Source organism: Stegostoma tigrinum, chromosome 31 (genome assembly GCF_030684315.1).
Source record: "Stegostoma tigrinum isolate sSteTig4 chromosome 31, sSteTig4.hap1, whole genome shotgun sequence".
Lineage (NCBI taxonomy): Eukaryota > Metazoa > Chordata > Chondrichthyes > Orectolobiformes > Stegostomatidae > Stegostoma > Stegostoma tigrinum.
Window position 1 is genome coordinate 41,185,583 of NC_081384.1, and position 25,908 is coordinate 41,211,490.

The window sequence follows — 25,908 nt, forward strand, 5'->3', positions numbered from 1 at the left end:
ATCCATGGTTGCATCAGAAAGGCTGCCAACATCATCAAAATTGCTTCCACCCCAGTAATGTTCTCCCACAACCTTCTTCCATCAGGTAGAAGATACAGAAGCTTGAGCACAAGCACCCACAGTTTCAAGAACAGCTTCTTCCCTACTGTTATTAGACTGATGAACAGACTCTCTAACTTCAAATAATGTTGATCTTTCTTCGTGCACCTCCTGTACAGTGTAACCTATAAGGCTCACTCTGTGTATGTACCCAATGAACTGTATGTCCCTGTTTACTCTGATCTGTCTCTATTGCTTACAAACACAGTTTTTCACTTAAGTATACAGTAAATACTTAGGTACACGTGATGACAACAAGTCAGAGCAAGTCAAGTGACATGCACTCAAGTACATGGGTACAGGAGTACATGAAAAGTGTACAAATTCCCAGCATCATTTTAGGTGCAAAGGGAGCTAGGTACAAAATAGAAAAATAAAGAAATAAAGTTAAAAGCTCAACGTTACAGCCCTTCTTAAGTGCTTAGCTAGGGGCTGGATCCAGGCTCTTCCACCGCCACATTTAGATTAACACCAGCACGAAGCAGTCAACCAGCCTCAAGTCCCTTTGCCATGCTGCCACTGCAGAACTGTGTCACCATTCTTTTGTGCTGTCTTGCTTCCATCGACACTGCCACCACTGGATCCACACTGAGCTAATTCCTCTTGTCCTCCTTAAACAATGGAACAACATTGGCTATTCTCCAGTCCTCTGAGACCTCTCCTGTCCCTAAAATGGACACAAAGATTTCATGCAAGGCCCCTGAAATTTCTACACCTGCCTCCTTCAGCATTCTGTGATATATTCCATTAGATTCTAGGGACTTGTCCACCTTAATGTTTTTCAAGTCACCCAACATCTTCTCCTTTTTTTATATTGACATACCCACAAGCATTCTCACTGGGGAGGTTATGGCCTAGTGCTATTACCACTAGACCTATTAATCCAAAGACCCAGATAATGATCCAGGGATCTGGGTTCGAATTCCACCATAGTAGCGGTGGAATTGAATTCAATAAAAATCTGAAATTAAGAGTCTAATAATGACCACAGAAAAAAAATCATCTGGCTTACTAGTGTCTTTTAGGGTAGGAAACTACCATCTTTGGCTGGTGTGGCATACATGAGACTCCAGACCCACAGCAATGTCATTGACTCTTAACTGGCTTCTGGGCAATTAGGGATTGGGAATAAATGTCAGTGACACTTTCAATCCGTGAATCATAAAATTCCTAGAATACCAAATTACCCTGGACTCCCCATGCACCATGTCCTTCACCTTTGCGAATACCAATGTATTAATAAAAAAAATGTATTAGTACCAATGTAGTGATTAAGGACCTCACCCATTTCCTCTGGTTCCACGCATAAATTCCCTTCTTTCCCCTTGAGTGGATGTACCTTCTCCCTAGCTACCCTCTTGTTCCTTATAAATGAATAAAATTAAGGATTTTCATTAATCCTTTTTGCCACAGACATTACATGGCCCCATTTAGCCCTCCTAATTCCTTGTTTGAGTTCTTTCCTACTTTCTTTGTATTCTTTGGGGATTTTGTATTCTTCAATGTGTATCAGACTGGCAATTCACACTTACTTTTGGCCATTTTGCACAGAAATAACTCTAGATGTAAGTTTGCTCGCTGAGCTAGAAGGTTTGTTTTCAAACGTTTCGTCACCATTCTAGGTAACATCATCAGTGTTTAGGTTTCCTTGGGTTGGAGATGTCATTTCCTGTGTTGGTGGTGTCATTTCCTGTTTTTTTTCTCAGAGGGTGGTAGATGGGCTCCAAATCAATGTGTTTGTTGATGGAGTTCCGGTTGGAATGCCATGCTTCTAGGAATTCTCATGTGTGTCTCTGTTTGGCTTGTCCTAGGATGGATGTGTTGTCCCAATCAAAGTGGTGTCCTTCCTCATCTGTATGTAAGGATACTAGTGATAGTGGGTCATGTCTTTTTGTGGCTAGTTGATGTTCATGTATCCTGGTGGCCACATCCATCCTAGGACAAGCCAAACGGAGACATGCACGGGAATTCCTTGAAGCATGGCATTCCAACCGGAACTCCATCAACAAACACATTGATTTGGAGCCAATCTACCATCCCCTGAGAAAAAGAACAGAAAATGACACCACCAACACAGGAAATGACATCAACACAGGAAATGACATCACCAACCCAAAGAAACCTAAACACATAAATAGAAAGCAGTACATAACACCAGTGCTTCACCAGAAGCTCACTGATGATGTTACCTACAATGGTGACAAAACGTCCGCAACTTGCTGGTCTGCCAGCTGAAAGAACTGACCCCAACTGAGTTTTGCAGACTGGCGCACTCCAAGGTCCAGGACTACGTGCTGAGGGACGCGCTAAAGCTTGGGGCAGCCGCTGCCAAGGCACGGTGGGGAAAGACCACCGTATGAAACCCCTCGTCCAGAATAGAAAAAAGAACCCTATCTGGTAACTGGGCCCAGCTGGCGCCTTCCCCAACTGGTCAGGGGGCCAACGGGGACTGTGCGGGGTGACGACTGCCGGGGTATTTTCTTTGCTTTGTTTTTTTTTCCTTCTTTGTTTTTTTTTCCTTTATTTGGTGTATGTACCCCCTGGGTAACCCGGAGCGGCTTGCACGACTGGGTAGGTGTGTGAATATGTTTTTTTTTTGTACATCTTACGAACAAAGTATATTTTTTCAAATAAAAAAAAGGTGACAAAACGTCTGAAAACGAACCTTCCAGCTCAGCGAGCAAACTTACATCCATAACCTCAACCTGAGCTACAAACCTTCTCAAAACTCGCTAGAAATAACTCTGTTTACAACCTTCAATCCGAAAGCAATTCTTTGCTTCTATTCTTCAGTTTTGGTCAGCCGTTCTCTTCTGCCATGTTAGTTCTTTCTGAAGCCAGTCTGTGAATCAAGGAGCTAAAGACCAACATTTAACTTTAAAAGGTATTTTTTGCCTCTTCCCTAAACAACACTTACAACCCCAGGATTCTCTCTCTCTGTATATATTCAAGATATTTAATCAGTTGAATGTTGTCTGCATATTCTTAATCTTAACGGAAGAATTACAATACCATTAACACAAAGTTTATAGCCCTTGAGATCCTAGTTCTTTGCTCTCTTCAACGGCAATCATTTACATATTCTTATCCATGTTGTTAGTTCCAACATCCTTTCCAATGACCAGATTCTTCACTTCCCTCTGAAATACCATATTACATCAATTCATGCTGTCCTCCAACCTGGGAGCAGCTGGACAACTGACCATATGAAACTTCTTATCCTGGCACCCCCATGACTTAATCCTGTACACTTGCCATCTTAGGTTTCCCATGGTGAAAATTCTGCTCTCTTCTGTGAGCCCCTCTCCTCACAGGCAGAAGTACTTAGTAGCTATCAAATAAGATCAGTTTTGACAGATCCTTGTTTACTGTTTTACTTCAGCTGCACTTGCTCTGTACTTAAATATTTATACCAATTCTGTGGTGAACCTTTACCGCTGCTTGGCCTGCTGTGTTCACCCAGCTCCACACTTTGTCACCTCTGATGATATGAGGCTGAATTCGAGAACAAACTGTTCAGATATCGCTCCCCCTTCTTTATACATCAAAGTATCTCCACTGTACTTTCCACCTCAATTACTGAATTAAGATATTATCTGCATATAGGACGGTTTCATTCTCCAGAAGCTCGCACATATTCTATAGTCTGCATACACAATCTACTCTGTATGTTACACAGAACCACTTTTCAGTCTGTCTGCAAATTTTACCAAATGCCTAATACTATCTTATTTTGATTGCAACCTTATCATCAGTTGCAATGCATGAACTCTGCAAACAATTTTCACTTTAAAAACATCATTTCAGCCCTACATCCATCCTAAACCCCTCCCAATTCCAGATCTGAACAGATCTGAACCACATCACAACTCTCTAGCATCTGAATCTCCTGATTAGGATTGAAACCTTTATTTCCAACTTAGATTTAACCAGTCCTGAAGAAGGATAAAACCCGAAATGTTAACTTCTCCTTTCCTTCAGTTACTGGCTTGCTGTGTTCTTCCAGCCTCCTGTTTGTCTACATTAGATCTGACAAGTGTCTCCAACTTTACCATCTCAGGATTTTTTAGGCCTGACATTTGAAGCTGGATCCTTCCATAAATAGTAACAGAGCGTCAAACCATAGGCAGCATCTTAGCGAATCCTCATAGAAGCTGTGCCCCATTTTTAAAGCAGTGGTTGCTGTAAGTAAATAAAACATTTAAATGACCGAAAGCCTCTTTGAATGTGACTGAAACAAAGTAAGAACAGAGTTTTGCAAATGTCGGAAGTCTTGAAATAAAAACAGAATATGCTGGAGAAGCTTGTCAGATCTGGCGGCATTGTAGAGAGAAACCTGATTTGAACATAGTGTATGTAGCTAAACTCTGGAGGTGAGGTGGGAGTGAGTGCCCTACACATCAAATTTACATTTGGCCAAGTGTGGCATCAAGGAGCGCTAGAAAAACTGGAGTCAATGAGAATTGGGAGAAAACCCTCCATTAGTTGGAGTCATATCTGGCACATAGAAAGATGGCTGTGTCTATTGGAGGTCAGTCATCTCAGATTGGGACATCTTTCAGGATTTCCTTAGGGTAGTGTCCCAGGCTCGACCATTTTCAGCTGCTTTCTCAATGATCTCCCCTTCATTATAAAGTCAGAAGTGGTGATTAACACCTATGATTATACAATGTTCTGCTCCCTTTGTGATTCCTCAGATACTGAAGCAGCCCATTTCCAAATGTAACAAGATCTGGACTTTGAGATAACAAGGTGTAGAGCTGGACGAACACAGCAAGCCAAGCAGCATCAGTGGAGCAGGAAGACTGCCGTTTTGGGCCTAGACCCATCCTCATAAATTTCTGAAGAAGGGCCTAGGCCTGAAACATCATTTTTATCTCAGATTCTCCAGCATCTGCAGTTCCTGCTATCTCTGAAACAAGATCTGGACTTTATCCAGATTTCGGCTGACGAGTGGCAAATAACATTTCGTGACACACATGTACACAAATACCATCTCTGGCACAAGAAAATCTAACCGCCACCCCTTGACTTTCGGTGGTGGTATCCCTACTGTCACCTCTAGTACCACCTCACCTCTGGAGTTCAAACACACGCTATGTTTGAATCAGGTTTCTCTCTCCAAACTGCTGCCAGATCTGATTCCGGCTAGATGGTGGCAGAGTGGGACACTCCACATGGAGCTCCTCTGCTCTGCCAGTTCCTTTTCTTTCTTTTCTTTCTCTCTTTTAGTTCTGGAGCAGCATGCGAGGAAGCAGTCCTTGAGCAGTGTGAGGGGAATGCATCCCAAAGCAGCACGAGGGGAAATGAGTCCCAGTGCAGCACAAGAGGAAGCGAGTCCTGGAGCAGTGCAACTTACATTGGTGCAGCTGACTGTCAGTGCTGTGGAGGCTTGGATTGGAACCGGACAGTTGTTGGACTGAGGCCTGGCATGGCGTTCAGGCCACGTGCTGAGCTGCTGTTATTTGAAATTCTTTACCAGACAGTAATGTCAATCCTTTAACTATGTAATAACTATCTTATTTATAGCTTATTTTCCAGGCACTAAGTAATACTACTACTTATCCTTTTGTTCCTCTTTCGTATCCAAGATTTGTACCCAGGGACATGCACCTAAAGTGACACCATTAGAGACAGTCATTGTAAAAACCTTTCGCTGTACTCCCATACGTCTATACTGGAGTACACATGATAATAAAGGATATTCAGTAAAGGATGTTCTACTATCAATGCCCTGGAAGTTACCATTGAACAGAAATTGGGCTGGGCTCACCATACCAAGACAATGGTTGCAAGAACAGGTCAGAGGCTAGGAACTGTGTAAAAAGTAATTTGCCTCCTTAAATCCCAAAGCCTATCCACCAGCTACAAGGCACAAGCCAGGGGATTGATGAAACACTCCCAAGTTGCCTCATTGAGTGCAGTTGTAACAATATACAAGAAGCTTGACACCATCCAAGACAAAACAATCCGCTTGGTTGGCACCACATCTAAAAACATGTACTCCATCAATCACTGATGATCAACAAGATCGACAAGACGTGCTACAGATTTATCAAGTCTCCTTAGGCTGCATCTTCCAAATCCATGACCACTACCATCCATAAGGTTAAAAGACAGCAGAGCCACCCCCAGCAAGTTCTCCTCCAAACCACTCATCCTCCTGATTTACAAATATTCCTTTTGTCACCCCAGGTCAAAATCCTGGAATTCCTTTCTACATGGCATTGTCGGTGTTCCTACATCCAAGTATTTCAATGGTTCAAGAGAAGAGTTCACTACCATTTTCTTTAGGGTTTTTAAAGATGGGTAGCAAGTACCAGTCTAAACAATGAATTCAATCTCTAAAATAATTTATAGGAATGTTTTGAAGACTAATCAAATTGGGGTTGATTGATTGATTGATCGATCGATCGTTGTCACATGTACCAAAATAGAGTGAGAAGTCTTGTTATGAATGCTATATAGGCAGATCGTACCATACAAAGTGCATCAGGGTAGCAGAAAACAGTGCAATATCCAGTGTTACAGTTGCACAGAAGGTGCAGACAGAAATATCAGAATTGACATTTGAGAGGTGCCTTCAAATGCCAGATTACAGAAGAGAAGAAGCTGTTCTTGAATCTATCTGTACAAGTATCCAAACTTCTGTCCAATGGAAGGGGGTGAAAGAGAATATAACTGGGTGGATGGGTCTTTGATTATCATAGAATCTCTACAGTGTGGAAACAGACCCTTCGGCCCAATGAGTCCAGGTTGACCCTTGAAGCATTCCTCCCGACCTATCCCCCTCTCACCCACCTAATCTACACATCCCTGAACATTTGGGGTAATTTAGCATGGCCAATCCACCTCGCCTGCACATCTCTGGACTGTGGGAGGAAACCGGAGAGCCCAGAGGAAACCCACGCAGACACGGGGAGAATGTGCAAACTCCACACAGACAGTCGCCCGAGGCTGGAATCGAACCCGGGTCCCTGGTGCTGCGAGGCTGCAGTGCTAACCACTGAGCCACCGTGCAGCGTATCGTTGCTTTCTGGAGGCAGTGGGACAAATAGATGGAGACAACAGGTGGAAGATTGGTTTGTGTGCTGGACATGATTGTGTGGACCACTCTCTACAGTTTCTTGTGGTCTTGGGAAGAGCAGTTGCCGTACTGTGCCGTGATGCATCCAGATAAAATGCTTTCTCTGGTGCATCTATAAACATTTCTAAGAGTCCTCGTAAACATGCTGAATTTCCTTAGCCTCCTGAAGAGGTCGAGACAGTGTTGTGCTTTCTTGACTGTCTCATGGACTTGATTTGACTAGGTCAGGTTGTTGGAGATGGTTGGGCTTAAAACATTAATTTTGTTTTGTTTACCACAGATATGCCAGACCTGTTGAATTTCTCCAACCCCATCTGCTATTCAAACTGTGAGAAGATAAGTGGCTAAGTTAAGCGGGTGATGGATACTGTTCCAACGGGCAAGGGGACAAGGTAGTAGATGGGTAGATGAGGATTAGTATGGCACATTGGTGAGGGAGAACAGGGGACAATTGAATGGATGAGGTGGTTGCGTGGTTCACAAGTCAGAATGAGCTTTTGGTCAGGCCAGTAGGTGGGAAGATGGTTTTCCAGCCAATGTTGTCAGGTGTCCTGGGAAAAGGGCATACTGTGTCGAGTGTCTGGGAGATGAAATGTTTGGTTATCAAGTGCCCAGAGGGCAAGGGTGGCTGGTCATCGTAGAAATTATGTATTGGGATTTGTGTATCCACAAAGATTTCTTGAATGTTGGTTCAGACGATTGGGTTTCTGTGGGTAGTGGTGGGAGTTAGGTGTTTGGGGAAGTGTAGTGGTGTCTGCAGAGGGATGGTTGGGTGTCAGAGGGAGTTGGGCTCCAGGGCTGGGGTTAACTCAGTTGAGTCCAGGGTTGTGGAGAAGGAATGGTCTGGCATCAAAGGGTATGAGATCAGTGGAGGAAGTTGGTGACCAGTTTTTGGATGATTGGGTTGCCTATCTTGGGGCAAGAGGAGATTGTATTCATTATGGAGGCTTAGTGTTTTTAGCACTTGGTGTGAGTGACTGGGCTAGGGGGTTAATATTATATTATATTTACTTAGGGTTTGGACTTTCTCTTAAATACTCTAATCTTTCGCGGGTAATTATCCAGGAAGGTGAGTTGGAATTCTCTGATGTCTCAGGATCAAACTCAGAATGGAAGAATTTAATGGAAGGGTCCAGATGCTGGGCATTGCACATTTGAAGATTAAACTTCCTGGGTAAATTCCCCATAGTCAGCACATTAGCACTTTGAGAAGTCTTAAAGTGCTTCTTTTAGAATATGTCTGGTCTCGAACTATCCGGAGACTGGGGGGTCTAGGCCATCATGTCAGAGAAACTGGACACTGCTGTGGCAAATATAGGCTAGGTTTGAAAAATAATAATTGCAGGGTGTGAGGTGTGGACCCCTTTAAGCTGCAGTAGGACAGTCATACAGCTCCTGGTGTGCTGAAGAGAAGCAAGAAATTTGTTGAGTAAGTTTGCTTTTTGATGATAAGAAGAAAGTACAAATCCTGAAGCTCGTGGTGAAACAATGTGCAAGACAATTAAAAGGATCTGATGGTGGGAGCAGCTCTGGCATTCTAGAGAGATGAATGTACCGGCCTGTGAACAGTATGTTTGCGGTAAGTTGGTTGTGATAGAATTCTGGAAGGCTACACCATCAGGATTGTGCTGAGAGAGACAAGGTTTGCAGACATGCATGGCATCAGTGTTAGCTGGAACTGAGGACTTTGAATGAAATATAGCTGCCAGCGAAAGTGGCTTAAGAGCATATCCATTAAGTGGAAAGTATGTGAATTCCAAATACAGGAAGCTAGGTTCAAAAGATTCTCAAACTGTCACCATATCTGTGTGGGCACGAACACTGAAAGGCTGGTGGGGTTTTTTTTGTATTGACTTTGACTATGTTCCTCTTGAAATATTATTTATACATAAATGCATAATTGATTTAATGATGATTTTGGGTTTAACTGTAATTTTTAGAAGTGAAATCTTATCTATCAGTTTGTATTGTGAGATCCCTTTTCTTCCAAACACTCAAAGTAATACAGAGGAGCAAATAAATGATCAAAATTCAGAAAAGAGTAAGAATAATAATGCAGTAATAATAGGTGATATTAACTCCCCAAACATAACTAAAATAGAATCAGAGATTCATACAGCACTGAAACAGACATCTCATTCCAACTTGTCCATGAAACCAAGTTCCTAAACTGATCGAGTCCTATTTGCCTCTATTTGACCAATATCTCTCTAAACCTTTCCTATTCATGTTCCTGCCCAATTGCCTTTAAATTTTGTAACTATACAAGCCTCTACCACTTCCTCTTGCAGCTTGTTCCACACATGCACCACCTTCTATGTGAAAAAGTTGCCCCTCAGAATCCCTTTTAAACCTTTTTCACCTGAAACCTATGTCCTCTAGTTTTGGATTTCCCTACCCCGGGGAAAAAACTTTGGCTATTCACTTTATCTATATCTCGCATTATTTTATAAACAGAGACGATCACCCCTCAGCCTCTTAAGCTACTGGGAAAAAAGTCCCAGCCTATCCAATCTCTCCTTATAACTCAAACCCTCCAGTCCCTGCAATATCCTTGTAAACTATTTTCTGCATTCTTTCTGGTTTAACAACATCCTTCCTATAGCAGGAAGACAGTTTGAGTGCAGAAGGTGGGGACTGAGAAAAATTCTTAGATTCATTCAAGACAACATTTTCAGGCAATTTGTAGGGGAAGAAAAGCCCATAACGGGAGTGAGAGCTCTGGGCCCAATATTAGGAAATGAGCCTAAGCAGTATCAGTATCATTAAGAGAATATTTTGGAAATAGTGCCCATAACTCAGTTAGATTTAGAATAGTTATGGAAAAGGCTCAGGATGGGGTAAGTTTATAAGGATAAAGGTACTATTTAGCACAATTGCACTGGCAATAGCCACTTGCAGATAAAAATGTGTCAGAGCAGTGGGTGTCACTCAAAGAGGAAATAGAGTGAGTAAAGGACAAATACATTCTCGTAAGGACAAAGTATAGGTGCAGAGGAGAGATGTCAAGGGGTAAAATGTCAGGTTGAGGAAAAAAGGAGAAGCTGACAACAGATACTGAAAGGTTCAAAAAGGAAGAGTCCCTAAAGGAATATAAAAAGTGCATGGAAAATAAATTAGAAAAGTGAAGGCATTGGTGGGTAAAATAAGGGAAAACACAAGGTGGTTTCTTAAGTAAATAAAGAGCAAGAAAATAATAAAGGAAAGAGGTAAGACTCATCAGGGGCTATAGATATCCCATTTTTGTGGACCTGGAAGACATGTACACATTCCTTAATGAATATTTTGCACCAGTTTTCACATTTGAAAAGGACAACAGAGGAGAGGCTTGGTGGCTCAGTAGTTAGCACTATTACTTCACAGCACCAGGGACCTGGGTTTGATTTTAGCCTCAGGCAACTGGTCTGTGTGGAATTTAGGCATTCCCCCTCTGTCTGTGTGTCTTTCCTCCGGGTGCATTCTGCCCGCATCTGCATGTCTTTCCTCCGGGTACTGTAGTTTCCTCCCACAGTCCTAGGATGTGCAGTTAGTTAGATTGGCCATACTGAAACTGTCTGTAGTGTTTAGGATAGGCCAAGTGGGTTGGCCTTAGTAAATGTGTGGTTAAGGGATACAGTAGGAAGTCAGTGTATTAGGTCCTCCTTAGAGAGTTGGTGTGGATTCAGAATTGTACAGTCGGTAAACAGATCTTTCAATCCAACTTGTCCATGCCAATTAGATATCGTAAATATGTCTAGTCCAACTTGCCAGCATTTGTCCAATATCTGTCTAAACCCTTCAGACTCATGTACCCACCCAGGTGCCTTTTAAATGTTGTAATTGTACCCGTCTCTACCACCTCCTCTGGCAGCTCACTCCATACACACACCACCCTCTGTGATGTCCATGTCCTGTGAATGATTTAAAAATGGTAAAAAACAGATAAAATTAAGGTATTCGGGAAGGCATTGGCTGATTTAAATTGAAACAATGCGCACAATTATGGAGAAAAGTGGGAGAGCGACAATACATTAAAATAGCCAGAAAACCAACAGGGACAAGTTGGGCCGAATGGCATCTTTCTGCACCGTGACATTTATTTGAAGGACTTCAATTGTATGGAAACAAGGATTGTTTGATTTTAGACCGAGAGAGTTAACGGTAACCTAAAAGAGAAACTCAGGAATGTGATAACTTAGAGCGAGCTACTGCGGTTTGCTCTGATCAATGGCCCGCGCTCAAAAGGGATCCAATTTGATAAAGAAATCAGATGAAATGACAAAGTTTGCTTTTCACACGGAATAAACTCCGTGACTGGATGTGACATGAGTTACCAAAGTGAAAGTTGAAAAAGCTCCCCGGTGTCCCCGGACAACAGCCTCTTACCGCAGCCGGCTGTTAGCACCACAGTCCCAGTCCCACCCCCCGCCCCGGAATCGGGAGGGGTCGCTCGCTCTGAATTTCGCACAAGACCGAGCAAATTCTGATTGATCCAGTGCACCGGAGCGATTGGGCGAATGAGGGAGGAGGAGAGGGACAGAGAGGCATACAGAGTGACGGTCAGACACAGAGCCGGAGGGAAAGAGGGAGAGAGACGGAGAGGGGTGGTCAGGGCAGGAAGCTACAGAGTATGGTCAGTGATAGACGAAGGCGGGGGTGGGCAGAGGCGGAGAGAGATACAAAGAGGGTAAGAGAAGGGGGGCCGCAACGGAGAAAGATTGAGTGAGAATCAGAGCAGAGAGGGACAGAGTCGGGGAGAAGCGCAGTGAGGGTCAGTCAGAGAGGGACAGAGACTGTGTGAGAGTCAGAAACAGAGAGAGGGGTCAAAGACAGAGAGGGAGTAGTCAGAGATAGAGAGGAACAAAGACAGAGAGAGGGACAGAGACCGAGAGAAGGGGGGACAGAAACCGAGAGAAGGGGAGACAGAGACCGAGAGAAGGGGGGACAGAAACCGAGAGAAGGGGGGAACAGAGACCGAGAGAAGGGGGGACAGAAACCGAGAGAAGGGGGGACAGAAACCGAGAGAAGGGAAGACAGAGACCGAGAGAGGGGGGGACAGAGACCGAGAGAGGGGGGGACAGAGACCGAGAGAAGGGGGACAGAAACCGAGAGAGGGGGGACAGAAACCGAGAGGGGGCGGACAGAAACCGAGAGGCGGGGGGACAGAGACCGAGAGAAGGGGGACAGAGACCGAGAGAGGGTCAGAGATTTAGAGAGGTGGAGAGAGATTGAGAGAGGGAGTCAGAGACCGAGAGAGAGGGAGTCAGAGACCGAGGGAGAGGGGGACAGAGAGGCGGACAGAGACAGAGAGAGGGAGTCAGAGGCCGAGAGTGGGTACAGAGACTCAGAGAGAGGGACAGACATTGAGAGACGAGGAGAGAGACAGAGAGAGAGGAACAGAGATTGAGAGAGAGGGACAGAGACTGAGAGAGGGGGAGTCAGAGACTGAGAGAGAGGGACAGAGAGAGGGAGTCAGAGATTGAGAGAGAGGGACAGAGACAGAGAGCGTGAGTCAGAGATTGAGAGAGAGAGGGACAGAGATTGAGAGAGAGGGACAGAGACAGGGACAGGGACAGAGATTGAAAGGGAGGGACAGAGACAGAGAGAGGAAGTCAGAGACTGAGAGCGAGGGACAGAGACAGAGAGACGAAGTCAAAGGTTGAGAGAGAGGGGGACAGGGACAGAGAGGGGGGACAGAGATTGAGAAGGACAGAGAGAGAGAGGGGGGAGACAGAGCTTGAGAGAGAGGGACAGAGACAGAGAGAGGGAGTCAGAGAGAGAGGGGGGACAGAGACTGAGAGAGCGGGAGTCACAGACTGAGAGAGGGGGAGTCAGAGACAGAGAGTCAGAGATTGAGAGAGACGCACAGACAGTGTGTGCCAGAAATGGAGAGAGACTGAGTCAGAGGCTTTGAGAGAGTGACAGAGACAAAGGAAGAGGGACAGAGACGGAGAGACAGATCGCATTCAGATCAGAGAGAATCTGGACCATTTTCGGGGACACTTTAGTGACAGAGCCGCGTGGCGACGCCGAGAACAGTGGGAGTTCTCCTGCAATCCGGGAAGGCGATCTTTCTGCTTGTTTGAAGCGGTTCCTGCTGCCCTGGGAATGAAGGAGGAGGACGAAGAGAGCAGGACAAACTGATTATCTCTGACCAGGTCAGAGACTCCGTGCAGTAGCTGCTTTTGTGCAACTCCTGAAAGCTGAGGGTAAGACCGACTTTTCATTTATTGTTACAATTTGAAAAGCAATAGCTAGGAATCTGATACAGCGTTGAGGGAGACGTATGGAAGCTGGAATTTTCTGCAGCTGGGAGCGAGGTGCGGTGATGTTCTGGATATGGGAGCGGTGAACTTGCTGGGCAGGAGACAAAAACAGAAATTGTTTGAAAATCTCAGCAGGTCTGGCAGCATCTGTGGAGAGGAATCAGAGTTAATGTTTCGGGGCCACTGACCCTTCCTCAGAACGGGATCTGAGAATTAGTCCCTGTCCTCTCCCTGAGGCACTGTACTGTTTATTTCTTGTTCTAGTTCAAAACAGAAACGATTCTTTACGTTCTGATTACAAAACAAAAGCTGAAGTGCGTCCACAAACTGATCGAATCTAGAGAGATTGGAGATCGAGCCAACTGAGCGAATGTTGCTCGAGCGAAACAGAATAAACCAGTGATTTATGGAATATCACAGAGAATAATTATATATATCTCAACAGCAGCTCAGGATGGTCAGATATAGATACCTTTCAGTAATCATTATGTTTCATTTAATTTGCAGCAGTTGGTTTAACCCAGCAGAAGATGAGAGCGCGTTGGATGTAAATTTACCCTTGTATTTGTATTTGACAGAGTGTTTCACCCCGATTTGTTCGGAGATAGAGTTCCCCTGTTTGGAAGCTGTCAGTGCAGACACCATTTCTCCATTTGAACTGGAGCTTCTGCGTGCCGGCATTTCTGTTTGAGCTACCCTTCCAACTCTTGCTCAGCTGGAATTGAAGTAGCTTCTTCTTGTTTTTTTCTAGTCCTCGGCAATACGATCTTCCCTGCTATATTTATTCTCCAGCTCATCACTGTGTTGCATTTTACATAGAGTCCCCATAGAGTTGCCCAGTTGCTGACACATGGAAAATGCATCCAGTCTCTTTTCCAAGTCACTGTATCACAGCAATGTCTTTTACTTTCTCTGCTCCTTTCCTCATGTTTATAGCTTTCTTTCTGTGTTTTACACCCTCTACCTTTACAGCTCTCTTACATTTATGGTTATTTCCTTTCCTTTTTATAGATTTTTTAAAAAAAATTAGCATTTTTTGTTGTGTATTTTGTCTGAAGTCTGTCTCTTGTCTAGCCATCCAGTTATGCCTGTCTCCCCGATGTTGTTTAATTCTCTGCCTATACATCTTGTGTCTGACATCTCCCTCAAATGATAGTCTGTCTGATGCTAACTTGTCTTTTTGTCATGTGTCTCTTCTCATATCTTATGACCTAAGCTTTGTCTGTCAGATATCCCTTCTTCTTTAGTAGCTGTCCGTCACAGAATCACAGTATGTTATAGTGCAAATGAGACCATTTGGCTCATCATGTCTCAGAGCATTTCAACTTTTTGCCCTTCTCCTGTCTTTCCTCCACAACTCTGCATGATTGTTTAAAATAGAAACAATGTCTTTTTGAATGCCTTGACTGTACTTACCTTAGCCACACTTCCAAGTAGTGTGAAAGAGATTATTTCTCATCTTGCATTTGCTTCTTTTTGTGAAATACTTAAAATGGTGTCTTCTGGTTCTTGAATCTCTAATAAATGGGAAACAATTACTCCCCATCTGTCCAGGCCCCTCACAATTTTTAAGCATCCATCAGATCTCTCCTCAGCCTTCTCCAAGGAAAACAGTCACAACTTTTCCAACCCATCCTTGTAACTCAAGTTTCTCATCTCTGGAGCCATTATTGAAAACCTCTTCTGCACCACCTCAAATGCATTCACATCCTTTCTAATCTTGATCTTCACACTGATCTTGTACAGTATGTCCTTATCAATGCAGCCAAGAAAACTGCATACTCTTTTTACAGCTCTCCACCTGTCCATAAAACCAGAAGATGTAGGAGCAGAATTAAGCAATTGAGCATATTGTTGCTCCACAATGAGATCATGGCTGATCTGAAAGAGAGGAACGTAAAAAGATTATTGACTACAGAGAATGTCACAGCTCCATATAGAGGGCTCATCCAGTGAAGCCTTATGGATAGATCTCAGGAATAAGAAAGGTGCAATTACTATGGTGGGTCCCTCAATAGCCAGCAGAAATTAGAGGACCCGATATGTAAGCAGATCATGGAAAGTTGTGAAAACAAGTGTTGTTGTATTGCGTGATTTTAACTTCCCCAGTATTAACTGGGATTCCCTTATTAACAGGGGCTTAGATGAGGTAGAATTTGTTAGACACATCTGCGAGGGTTTCTTGAAATTAAATGTAGATGGTTCAACTAGGGAAGGGGCCATTCTGGACCTTGTTTTGGGGAACGGACTTGGCAAGATGGTCAAAATTTTGGCGGGAGAGCATTTTGAGAACAGGGATCATAATTCCATAAGTTTTCGAATAGTTATAGATATGGATAAGGCTGATCCTAGAGTGAAAATACTAAATTAGAGGAAGGCTAATTACAACATTATTAGGTAGGAACTAGATAAATTTGATTAGGAGCAGCCGTGTGAGGGTAAATCTACACCTGATATGTAAGAATCTTTTAAATGCCAGTTGATCAGAGCTCAGGACCAGTCTATTCCTGTGAGGATGAAAGATGGCAAGATTCAGGAGTCCTGGATGATAAGAGATATGGAAGGGTTAGTTAAAAAAACAAAATGGAGGCATATGTAAGGTTTGGGAAACTGATATCAAGCAAGACCCTTAAGGAATATAAAGGAAGCAAAAAGAAATTAAACAAGGAATTAGGACGGCTAAAAGGGGTCAGGAAATTTCCTTGGCAAGTAGAATTAAGGGGAATCCCAATCCATTTCATAGATATTAGGAGCAAGAGCGTAGCTAGGGAATGGTTGATCTATTCAAGATCAAAAAGAATGGAATTTATATGCGATGCTACAGGAAATCGTTGAGATCCTTAATGACTACTTTGCATCATTATTCATCATAGAAATGGGCATGCTTGATGATAAGATTAGGGAAGGTTATTTTGATATTCTAGGGCATGTTGATATTAAGAATGAGGAGATGTTGGGTGTCTTGAAAAATATTGGGATAGATAAGAATGGCAAGCATGTGTTTTTTGGCCCCTTGACGACGATCTTTCTATCCTATTTAGCTAGCGGCAAGATGCCAGAAGGCTAGAGAATAGCCAATATTGGTATTTGATTAAGAAGGGCAGCAGGGATAATCCAGGAAATTATAGTCATGTGAGCCTTAGATCAGTGGTAGGGAATATTATTGGAAAAGATTCTTATAAATAGGATTTACTCACATTTAGAAAAGAATGGACTTATTAGGAATACTCAGCATGGCTTTATGTGGGGGAGGTCTTGTTGCACAAATGTAATTGAGTTTTTGAGGAAGATGACTGAGGGTATGGCAATGCATATTTTCGACATGGATGTTACTAAAACATTTGACAAAGTCCCTCATAATAGACTGGTCCAGAGGATTAAGTCACACAGGAACCTCAGTGAGTTGGTAAGTTAGATGCAAAATTGGCTTGGTCATAGAAGACAGTAGTTTTAGAGGGACACTTTTCTGATTGGAGATTTATGACCAGTGGTGTTCTGCAAGGATCAGTGTGGGGATGTCTGCTATTTGTAGTAAACATAAATGGTTTTATAAAAATGTTGGCGATTCAATGACTAAATTTGAAGATGACACAAAAATTGATGGTGTTTTGGATGGTGAGGAAGGGTGTCAAAGGAGACAGCAGATGTCTGTCAATTTGGGAGTTGAGTAAGAAATGGCAGATGGAGTTTAATCTCGACAAGTATGAGGTGATTTATTTGGGATGTCAAATGCAAGAGGAAAGTATATAGTAAATGGCAAAACTCTTCGGAGCATCTTGGGGTGCAAAAACACAGCTGATTGGAAGTGGCAACGCAAGCAGGTAAGATGGTAAACAGCATCCATGTCTTCATCAGATGGAGCATTGCGCATAACAGTTGCCAAGTCATGTTGTGGCTCTGTAAGACTTTACTGAGGCCACATTTGGAGTATTGTGTGCAGTCCTAGCTACCTTATAATTGGAATGATGTGGAGGGTTGGAGAGGGTGCAGAAGAGGTTTACCAGGATGTTAAAGAGATAGTAGAAACTGCCGAAGCTGGAGAATCTGAGATAACACGGTGTGAGGCTGGACGAACACAGCAGGCCAATCTGCATCAGAGGAGCAGAAAAGTTTGACGTTTCAGGTCGGGACCCTTCTTCAGAAAATCTTTCCTGAAGAAGGGCCCTGACTCGAAATGTCAAGCTTTCCTGCTCCTCTGATGCTGCTTGGCCTGCTGTGTTCATCCAGCCTCACACTGCTTTACCAAGACGTTGCCTGGTTTGGAGTGGTTTAGCTATAAGTAAGGGTTGGATAGACTTAGATTGTTTTTGCTGCAGTATTGGAGGCTGAGAAGTGACCTTACTGAAGTATATAAAATTATGAGAGGCATGAATACAATGGATAGTTGGAGTCTTCTTCCCAGAGTGGAAATGCCAAATACTCAGGGGTCTGGGTTTAAATTGAGATGGAGCAATTTTAAAGGAAATGTGCAAGGAAAGTCTTTTAGAGATGGTGGTCGATGCGTGGAACATGCTGCCAGAACAGGTGGTAGAAGCAGATACCATAGCAACACTTAAGAGGCATTTAGACTGACGTGAGAAGACACGGAATAGTGAGGTATGGACCATGTATAGGCAGCTGAGATTAACTCAGGATGGCATCATGATGCACGTGGACATGGTGGCTAAAGGCCCTGTTGCTGTGCATTCTATATACATCATAGAATCCCAACAGTAGCCCATTGAGTCTGCACCAACCTTCCAAAAAGCATCCTACCTAGACCCAGCCAACTGCCATATACCTACATTGGAAACATTGGAAAAGGTGCAGAGATTTACCAGGATGTTGTCTATAGTGGAGTGAAGGTCTTACAAGGAAACGTTGAGAGCGCTCAGGCTTTTCTCTACAGAACAACAAAGGATGAGAGGCGATATGATAAGGGTGTACAAAATGATCAGAGATCTAGATAGAGTGAACAGCCAGAGACTTTTTTCCTAGCGTGGAGGTAGCTATTTGGAGAGGGCATAGTTTTAAAAAGTGAATGGAGGTAGACATAGGGGTGATATCAGAGGTAGGTTCTTTATTCAGAGAGTGGTAGGGGTATGGAATGCATTGCTAGAGAGGGTAGTGGAGTTGGCCTCATTAAGGGCATTTAAGTGGCTATTAGATAGGCAAACGGATGATAGTATAAGGTAGGGGTGGAGGTTAGATAGACGTTAGGTTTCAGATAAATGTTTGGTGCAACGTCATGGGCCGAAGGGCTTATACTGTGCTGTACTGTTCTATGTTCAATGTTCAATGTTCTACACTTACCATGGCTAATCCATCGACACATCTCTGAACACTACAGACCATTTCGGCACGGTCACTCGACCTAACGTGCCCATTGTTGTACTGTGGGAGGAAACCGGAGCACCTGGAGAAAACTCACACAGACACAGTGAGAAAATGCAAACCCAATACAGTTACCCAAGGCTGGGATTGAACCCAGATCACTGGCATTCTGAGGCAGCGGTGCTATCCACTCAGCAACTGTCACCCCAATTCCACTCTCCTGCCTTTTACCCATGAACCTTGAATTCCTTATTGATTAAAAATCTGTGTATCTCAGGACTGAATATACTTAACCTAGTGTCAACAGTCCTTTGTGGTAAAAAAAATTCAGATTTACTGCCCTCTAAGAGAAGAAAGTCCTCTTCATCTCTGTGTGAAATGTGCAACCCCTTATTCTGAGGTTATGTCCTCTGATTTTCAACTGTTCTGCAAGGACAAACAATCTTTGCACATCTACTCTGTCAAATCCCCTGAGAATCTTAAATGTTTCAGTAAAGTTGCGTCTTAGTCTTCCAGATTTCAGTAAGTACAGCTGCCCCCTATCCAACCTCTCATTACAGTTCAGTCCATCAGGGGACCCTCTTTTGGTGAAAAGACAATGTCCGTACCCCTGGACTAGGAGGCCTTGGTATAAGTTCCACCTTCTCCCGAGATGTGTAAAAACAACTTTCCTGAGCAGGTTGATTAGCAAAAATAGGTAGGACAGTGTGTCCATACCCAGTGCCTGTGTAGTGATTGTTCTCTGGATGGCCTCCAGTGCCAGCATATCAGTCCTAGAGGTCTTAGCGAAAATTTGTAATTCAGGTTGTGGATGCAGTTGTTCATTAGCTCACCAAGCTGGTTGTTCTGTTACCATTCATTTCATTACCATTCTAGTCAACATAATCAGGGTAACCCCTAATCAAAGCATTAGTGTTAAAAACATAGAACATAGAACAGTACAGCACAGTACAGGACCTTCAGCCCATGATGTTGTGTCAACCTATTATCCCACTAAGATCAATCTACCCTGCATACCCTACATTTTACTATCCTCCATGTGCCTAACCAAGAGTCGCTTAAAAGTCTCTAAAGCATCTGACTCCACTACCACTGCCGGCAGCACACTCCATGTACCAACTCTCTGTGTAAAGAACCTACCTCTGACATCTCCCATGCCTTCCTCTAATCACCATAAAATTATGCCCCCTCATAAGAGTAGTTTGCGGCACTGGAAAAAGTCTGGGACTATCCACTCTCTCTGTGACTCTCATCATCTTGCACACCTCGATCAAGTCGCATTCCATCTTTCTCTGCTCCAATGAGAAAAGGCCTAGCTCCCTCAACCTTTCCTCATAAGACTTGCCTTCCAGTGCAGGCAGCATTCTGGTCAATCTCCTCTGCCACCCCCTCTGAAGCCTCCGCATCCTTCCTATAATGAGGTGTTCTGCTCCGTTCTGAATTTATTTGATGCTCGTGTGGTGGGCCACTCGGATTCTGTGTTTTTTTTAAAACAGTGGACCATACATGGGCCTATTTCTATGTGTTTTTTAATGGAGTCGCGGGTTGAGAACCAGGCTTCTGGAAATTCCATTGCATGTCTGCTGTTTGCTTGTCCCAGTATAGTCACTTTTTCCCAGTCAAACTGATGGCCGTTGTTATCCGTGAGTATCGAAACAAATGAATATTGGTCTTGTCTTTACTGCCAGCTGGTGTTTGTGTCTCCTGGTTATCAGTTTCTTCCCTGTTTGTCCAATGTAATGTTTATTGTACTTGCGATATGGGATTCTGTATATCAGTCCTGTTTCCTGCTGGTATGCGGTCTTTAGTCTTTGACAGCATTTGACACAGTGTTGACGTAGGTTTGTGTGCGATCATGATCTTATGCAGTCTAAGGAGTCTGGTCGTCATTTCTGACATATTTTTGATGTAGGGTACCATTACTAGTGTATGCTGTTGAATCATGTCCTCTGACTGTCATTTGTTTTGTCGGGGTCTGCGGACAAAACTTCTTGGGTATCCGTTGTTGATAAATACATTATACATTGTGCAGGTGTTCCTTTTCCATTCTCCAGAGTTCTGTAGGATTGCAGTGTGATATGTCGAGTTTAAATAGTGTCTTAAAGCAGCTCTGTTTGTGTATGGTGGGGGAGTTGCTATTGAAGTTCAGAATTTGTCCTTAGATAGGGGCTCAAAACTGTTCAGTATTCCAACTGCAGCCTGACTAGTTCCCTGTGTACTTTTATATACTGTATACTGTGGATTTGAATTAACAGTCCAGCTACAATACCACTAAGCCATCCTCAGCCCAGTTGGTCGAGTGATAAAAAAAATGAGGAGGATAGTCTTGAATTGCAGGAGAATATATATAGGCTGGTCAGTAGAGCTGATCAGTGACAAATGGAAATCAATACAGAAATAATAAAGGGTAATGCACTTGCGAGGACAAACAAGGCAAGAGAATGCAAGATGAGCAGCAGAACTGTGAGAAGCACTGAGTACGAGAGGGACCTTGGTATGTATGTACACCTGTCCCTTAGGGGAGCAAGACAGGTAAAGTGGTTAAGAATGTATATGGGATATTTGCCTGAGGATAAAGTTGAGAACAGAGAACATAGAACAGCACAGCACAGCACAGACTCTTTGGCCCACACTGTTGTGCCGAACTTTTACCCGCAAACCTAAGGTCTATCTAACCTCCACCCCTTTCTGATACTATCATCCACATACTATCTAATAGTTGCTTAAATGCCCCTAATGAGAACGACTCCACAACCCTCTCCGGCAATGAATTCCATGTCCCTACCACTGAGTAAAGAACGTACATCTGATGTCTCCCCTATATCCACCTCCACTCAGTTTAAAACTATGCCTCCTTGTAATAGGTCCCTCCACTCTCCGGAAGAAGTCTCTGGCAGTCCACTTGTATCCATACCTCTGGTCATTTTCTACACCTCTATCAAGTCACCTCTCATCCTTTGTTCAAAAGAGAAAAGCCCTAGCTGTCTCAAACTTTCCTCATAAGACCTTCCCTCCATTTCAGACAACATCCTGGTAAATCTCCTCTGCACCATTTCCAACACTTCTACATCTTTCCTGTAATGAGGCAACCAGAACTGGACACAATACTCCAGAGGTGGCCAAACCAGGGTTTTGTATAGCTGGAGCATAACTTCACGGTTCTTGAACTTGATCCCTCTATTAATGAAAGCTAACACACCATATGCCTTCTTAACAACTCTATCCACCTGGGTGGCAGCTTTCAGGGAACTGTGGACATGAACCCCAAGATCCCTCTACGGCTCCACACTGCCAAGAATCTTTCCGTTAACCCTGTATTCTGCTTTCAAGTTTGTCTTTCCAGAATGAATCACCTCACACTTTTCAGGGTTAAACACCATCTGCTACTTCTCAGCCCAGTTCTGCATTCTATCAATGTCCCTTTGTAGCCAAGAACAGCCCTCTGCACTATCCACAACTCAACCTACCTTTGTATCATCCCGAACTTACTAATCCACCCTTCCACTCCTTCATCCAAATCATTTACAAAAATCACAAATAGAAGAGGACCCAGAACAGATCCTTGTGGTACACCACTCGTAACTGAACACTATGTTAAATAATTTCCGACAACTACCACCCTTCTAAGGGTCAGCCAATTCTGAATCCTGTCTGCCACATTTCCTCCTATCCCACGCCTCCTTACTTTCTGCATGAATCTACCATGGGGAACCTTATCAAATGCGTAATTTAAATCCAGTATACCACATCTACTGCTCTACCTTCTTCCACGTGTTTGGTCACCTCTTCAAAGAATTCATAAGGTTTGTGAGGCATGACCTGCCCCTCTCAAATCTATGCTGACTGTCACAAATCAAACTGTGTCTTTCCAAGTGATCATAAATCCTAACTCGGAGCCCTTTCCAATAATTTGCCCACCACTGATGCAAGACTAACTGGCCTGCAATTTACAGGTTTGTCCCTATTCCCTTTTTTTGAACAAGGGAATGACAGTTGCCTCTCTCCAATCTTCCGGCACTATACCCGTGGATAGTGAGGACGAAAAGATCATTGCCAAAGGCCCAGCGATCTCATCCCTCGCTTACCATAGAATCCTCAGACAAATCCCATCAGGCCCGGGGTCTTAACTATCTTCAACTTCCCCAATATTCCTAGCACATCTTCCTTACTAACATTGATCTTCTCTAGCCTACCAGCCTGTTTCACACTGTCCTCCTCTACAACTAGATCCCGCTCAGTTGTGAATACTGAAGAAAAGTAGTCATTAAGAATCTCTCCTATCTCTTTAGGCTCCGTGCACAAACTCCCTTTACAATCCTTGATCGGTCTTCCCTTTCTCTGGTCATTCTCTTATTCCTCACATAAGTGTAAAAGGTTTTGGAGTTTTCCTTGGTCCTATCTGCCAAGGTTTTCTCACTCCCCCTTATAGCTCTCCTACGCTCTTTCTTCAGCTCCTTCCTGGATAGCTTGCATCCCTCTAGAGGCTTTTCTGTTCCTTGTTTCCTAAACCTTATATAAGCCTCCTTCTTCCTCTTAACAAATCGTTCAACCTCTCTTGAGAACCCTCGCTCGACTGCAACTTCTCTGCCTGCTAGGGACAAACATATCGAACACATGTAGGGAATTTGAACTTTGAGACCGTGATGGGAAATGATTTACCTAAGGGAAAACAGGAGATTGACATGAAAAACTGTCACAAAACAATACATGAGCTTCAAAGTAGAGATGCTTCAGGTACAGGCCAGGAGTATTCCAACAGAAACCTCCCCTATGGTGCAGGATATTTAAATTGGATGAGATGGTAGTTGGTGAAATTGAGAATGGAGTTTGTTTGAGATTGAGTTTGTAGCAGAAAAGTCCATGGATAATCTTTCCATTGTATCATCAACTGAGGCTCTAACTGCCCACTTAAATGTAGCCTCATCCACTACCATTTTGGTATTAAGCCACCATCTGAATGGTATTCTGAATTTACCTCTGGTTTTGCTTAGGATCCAAGGGACCACAGAAGGAGCATTCACATCAAAATTTTATGCCACCCAGACTTCCCAACATGAGAATGCAGTTTGAAATCACAGTCAAAACAGGGCCAACTTGTATTCAAACCAGATTCAGAAAGTTCACTCAATAAATGCCTGGGTGGAGTTTAATCTCATGAGAGTGACAGTTTTGATTTGTACCCATTAGGGTTTAGAACAGGAGGTGAACATATTGAGACGTACATTCTTAGAGGATTTGGACTCCAAGGATAAATGCTGAAAGAATGTTTCCCTTTGTGGGAGGGAGTAGAGCAAGGGAACAGAGTTTAAAAATAAGGGGTCTCCCAATTAAGACATTGAGGAGGAAAATTTTCTTCTGAGAACGATGACTCTTTGTAACTGTCTTCTCTAGAGGGCATTGGAAGCTGGAACATTGACTGTTTTAAGGCTAACTTTGATACATTCTTGGCTAACAAGGGAGTTTTTGGAGGTAGGTAAAAATGTGATTGAAATGACCACAACCAGATCAGCCATAATCTTAACTGAATGACAGACCACGTTACAGGAGCTGAATGAAGTACTCCTACTCCTAATTAGAATGTTCTTCGGTTCATGTCACGGCTGGCAATGATATCAGATGCTTGAGCTCTGACTAGGTTATTGACTGTCCTTGTGACTATTATCTTAGCTAGCATTTAGGGTCTTTCAACACTAAAACAACATTTCTCATCTGCGCAAGAAGCATTGACCTGGACCAGGAGGCCCAGGTTCAAGTCTAACCTGGCCTAGAAGCGTGTCACGAAATGTTTGAACAGGTTGTTCAAAATATTTACCAGCAACATATTTTGTGGTGTAGAGAGACAGAAGGAGAGAGAGAGAGAGAAAAAGAAAGAGAGTGTCCTCATGGTCAGATTGGAAATGCAGATTTCATTTGAACTGCAGTTGCTGTAGATAAATTCGCAATGTCAAAACATTGAAGTCTTTAATATCTAGCTTACGGGAATTAGTCAGTGTTATAAATATAAGCGCCAAGTAAAGTTTCTCAGATGTTTTTACTGATAAACAGGTGAATATTATGATTGGCAACTTATAACTCCATGAACTCTACCACCTAGAAGGATGAGGGCAGTGGTTACTTAGGAGCACAATAAAGTTACCCTGAAAGCCATACTTCATTCTATCACTATATTGCTGTTATTTCACCGTTACACCATCAAAAAGCTGGATCTCTTTTCTAAACAACATTGTGGTCTACCCATGGATTGCAGTGGTTCAAGAAGGCTGCTCACCACCATCTTCTTGAACAGTGAATGCTAGTTTAGCCAGGAACGTTATCACTCCATGAACAAATGTAAAATAAAAAGAAGCTACGGCACACAGTAGAAACAAATAAGGACAGATTTATTTGAAAACTGCCAAGAGACAAGACAACTGTTTCCCACTCATGATAGAAAATGACCAAACTTCTGCAGCGGAGGCATGGCTACAACCTGGATTAGATGTTCATATCTCTACTTGTATAGCTGGATAATGTGAGGAGATTGTTATGGAGGGATGCTTGTGTAAGGTTTAGGAAACAAAGATCAGCAAAGGCTCTCAAGGGATACAGGTTAGCCAGGAAGGAACTGAAGCAAGGGCTTAGGAGAGCTACAAGGGGCATGAGAAAACCTTGGCAGATAGGACCAAGGAAAACTCCAAGGATTTTTACACATATGTGAGGAATATGAAAATGACCAGAGAAATGGTAGGGCTGATCAAGGATTGTAAAGGGAATTTGTGCATGGAGCCTAAAGAGATAGGGGAGGTCCTTAATGAATACTTTTCTTCAGTATTCACAACTGAGAGGGACTTAATTGTAGAGGAGGACAGTATGAAACAGACTGGTAGGCTAGAGGAAGTGTATGTAAGTAAGGAAGATGTACTAGGAATTTTGAGGAATTAGAAGATAGATAAGTCCCTTGGGCCTGATGGCATTTATCTAAAGATTCTATGGGAAGCAAGGGAAGAGATTGCAGGACCTTTGGTGATGATGTTTTCGTCCTCACTGTCCATGGGTATAGTGCCGGAAGATTGGAGAGAGGCAAATGTCATTCCATTGTTCAAAAAAGGGAACATGAATAACCCTGGAAATTACAGGCCAGTTAGTCTTACGTCACTGGTGGGCGAATTATTGGAAAGGGCTCTG

General features: G+C 43.3%; 1 protein-coding gene and 1 long non-coding RNA gene across 6 annotated transcripts in view; one reads left to right on the forward strand and one right to left on the reverse strand.

The window, feature by feature from the left end:
• LOC132206112 (uncharacterized) overlaps positions 1-25,908 on the reverse strand; it is a 344,203-nt gene that overhangs the window by 201,084 nt on the left and 117,211 nt on the right. The gene's annotated exons all lie outside the window — the stretch shown is intronic.
• LOC125466178 (corticotropin-releasing factor receptor 1-like) overlaps positions 12,360-25,908 on the forward strand; it is a 271,407-nt gene continuing 257,858 nt past the window's right edge. For all 5 annotated transcript variants that reach the window (XM_059638669.1, XM_059638671.1, XM_059638672.1 and 2 more), the window contains exon 1: positions 12,360-13,374. The gene's annotated coding sequence lies outside the window, so the exon portion shown is untranslated. The remainder of the gene's footprint in view (positions 13,375-25,908) is intronic.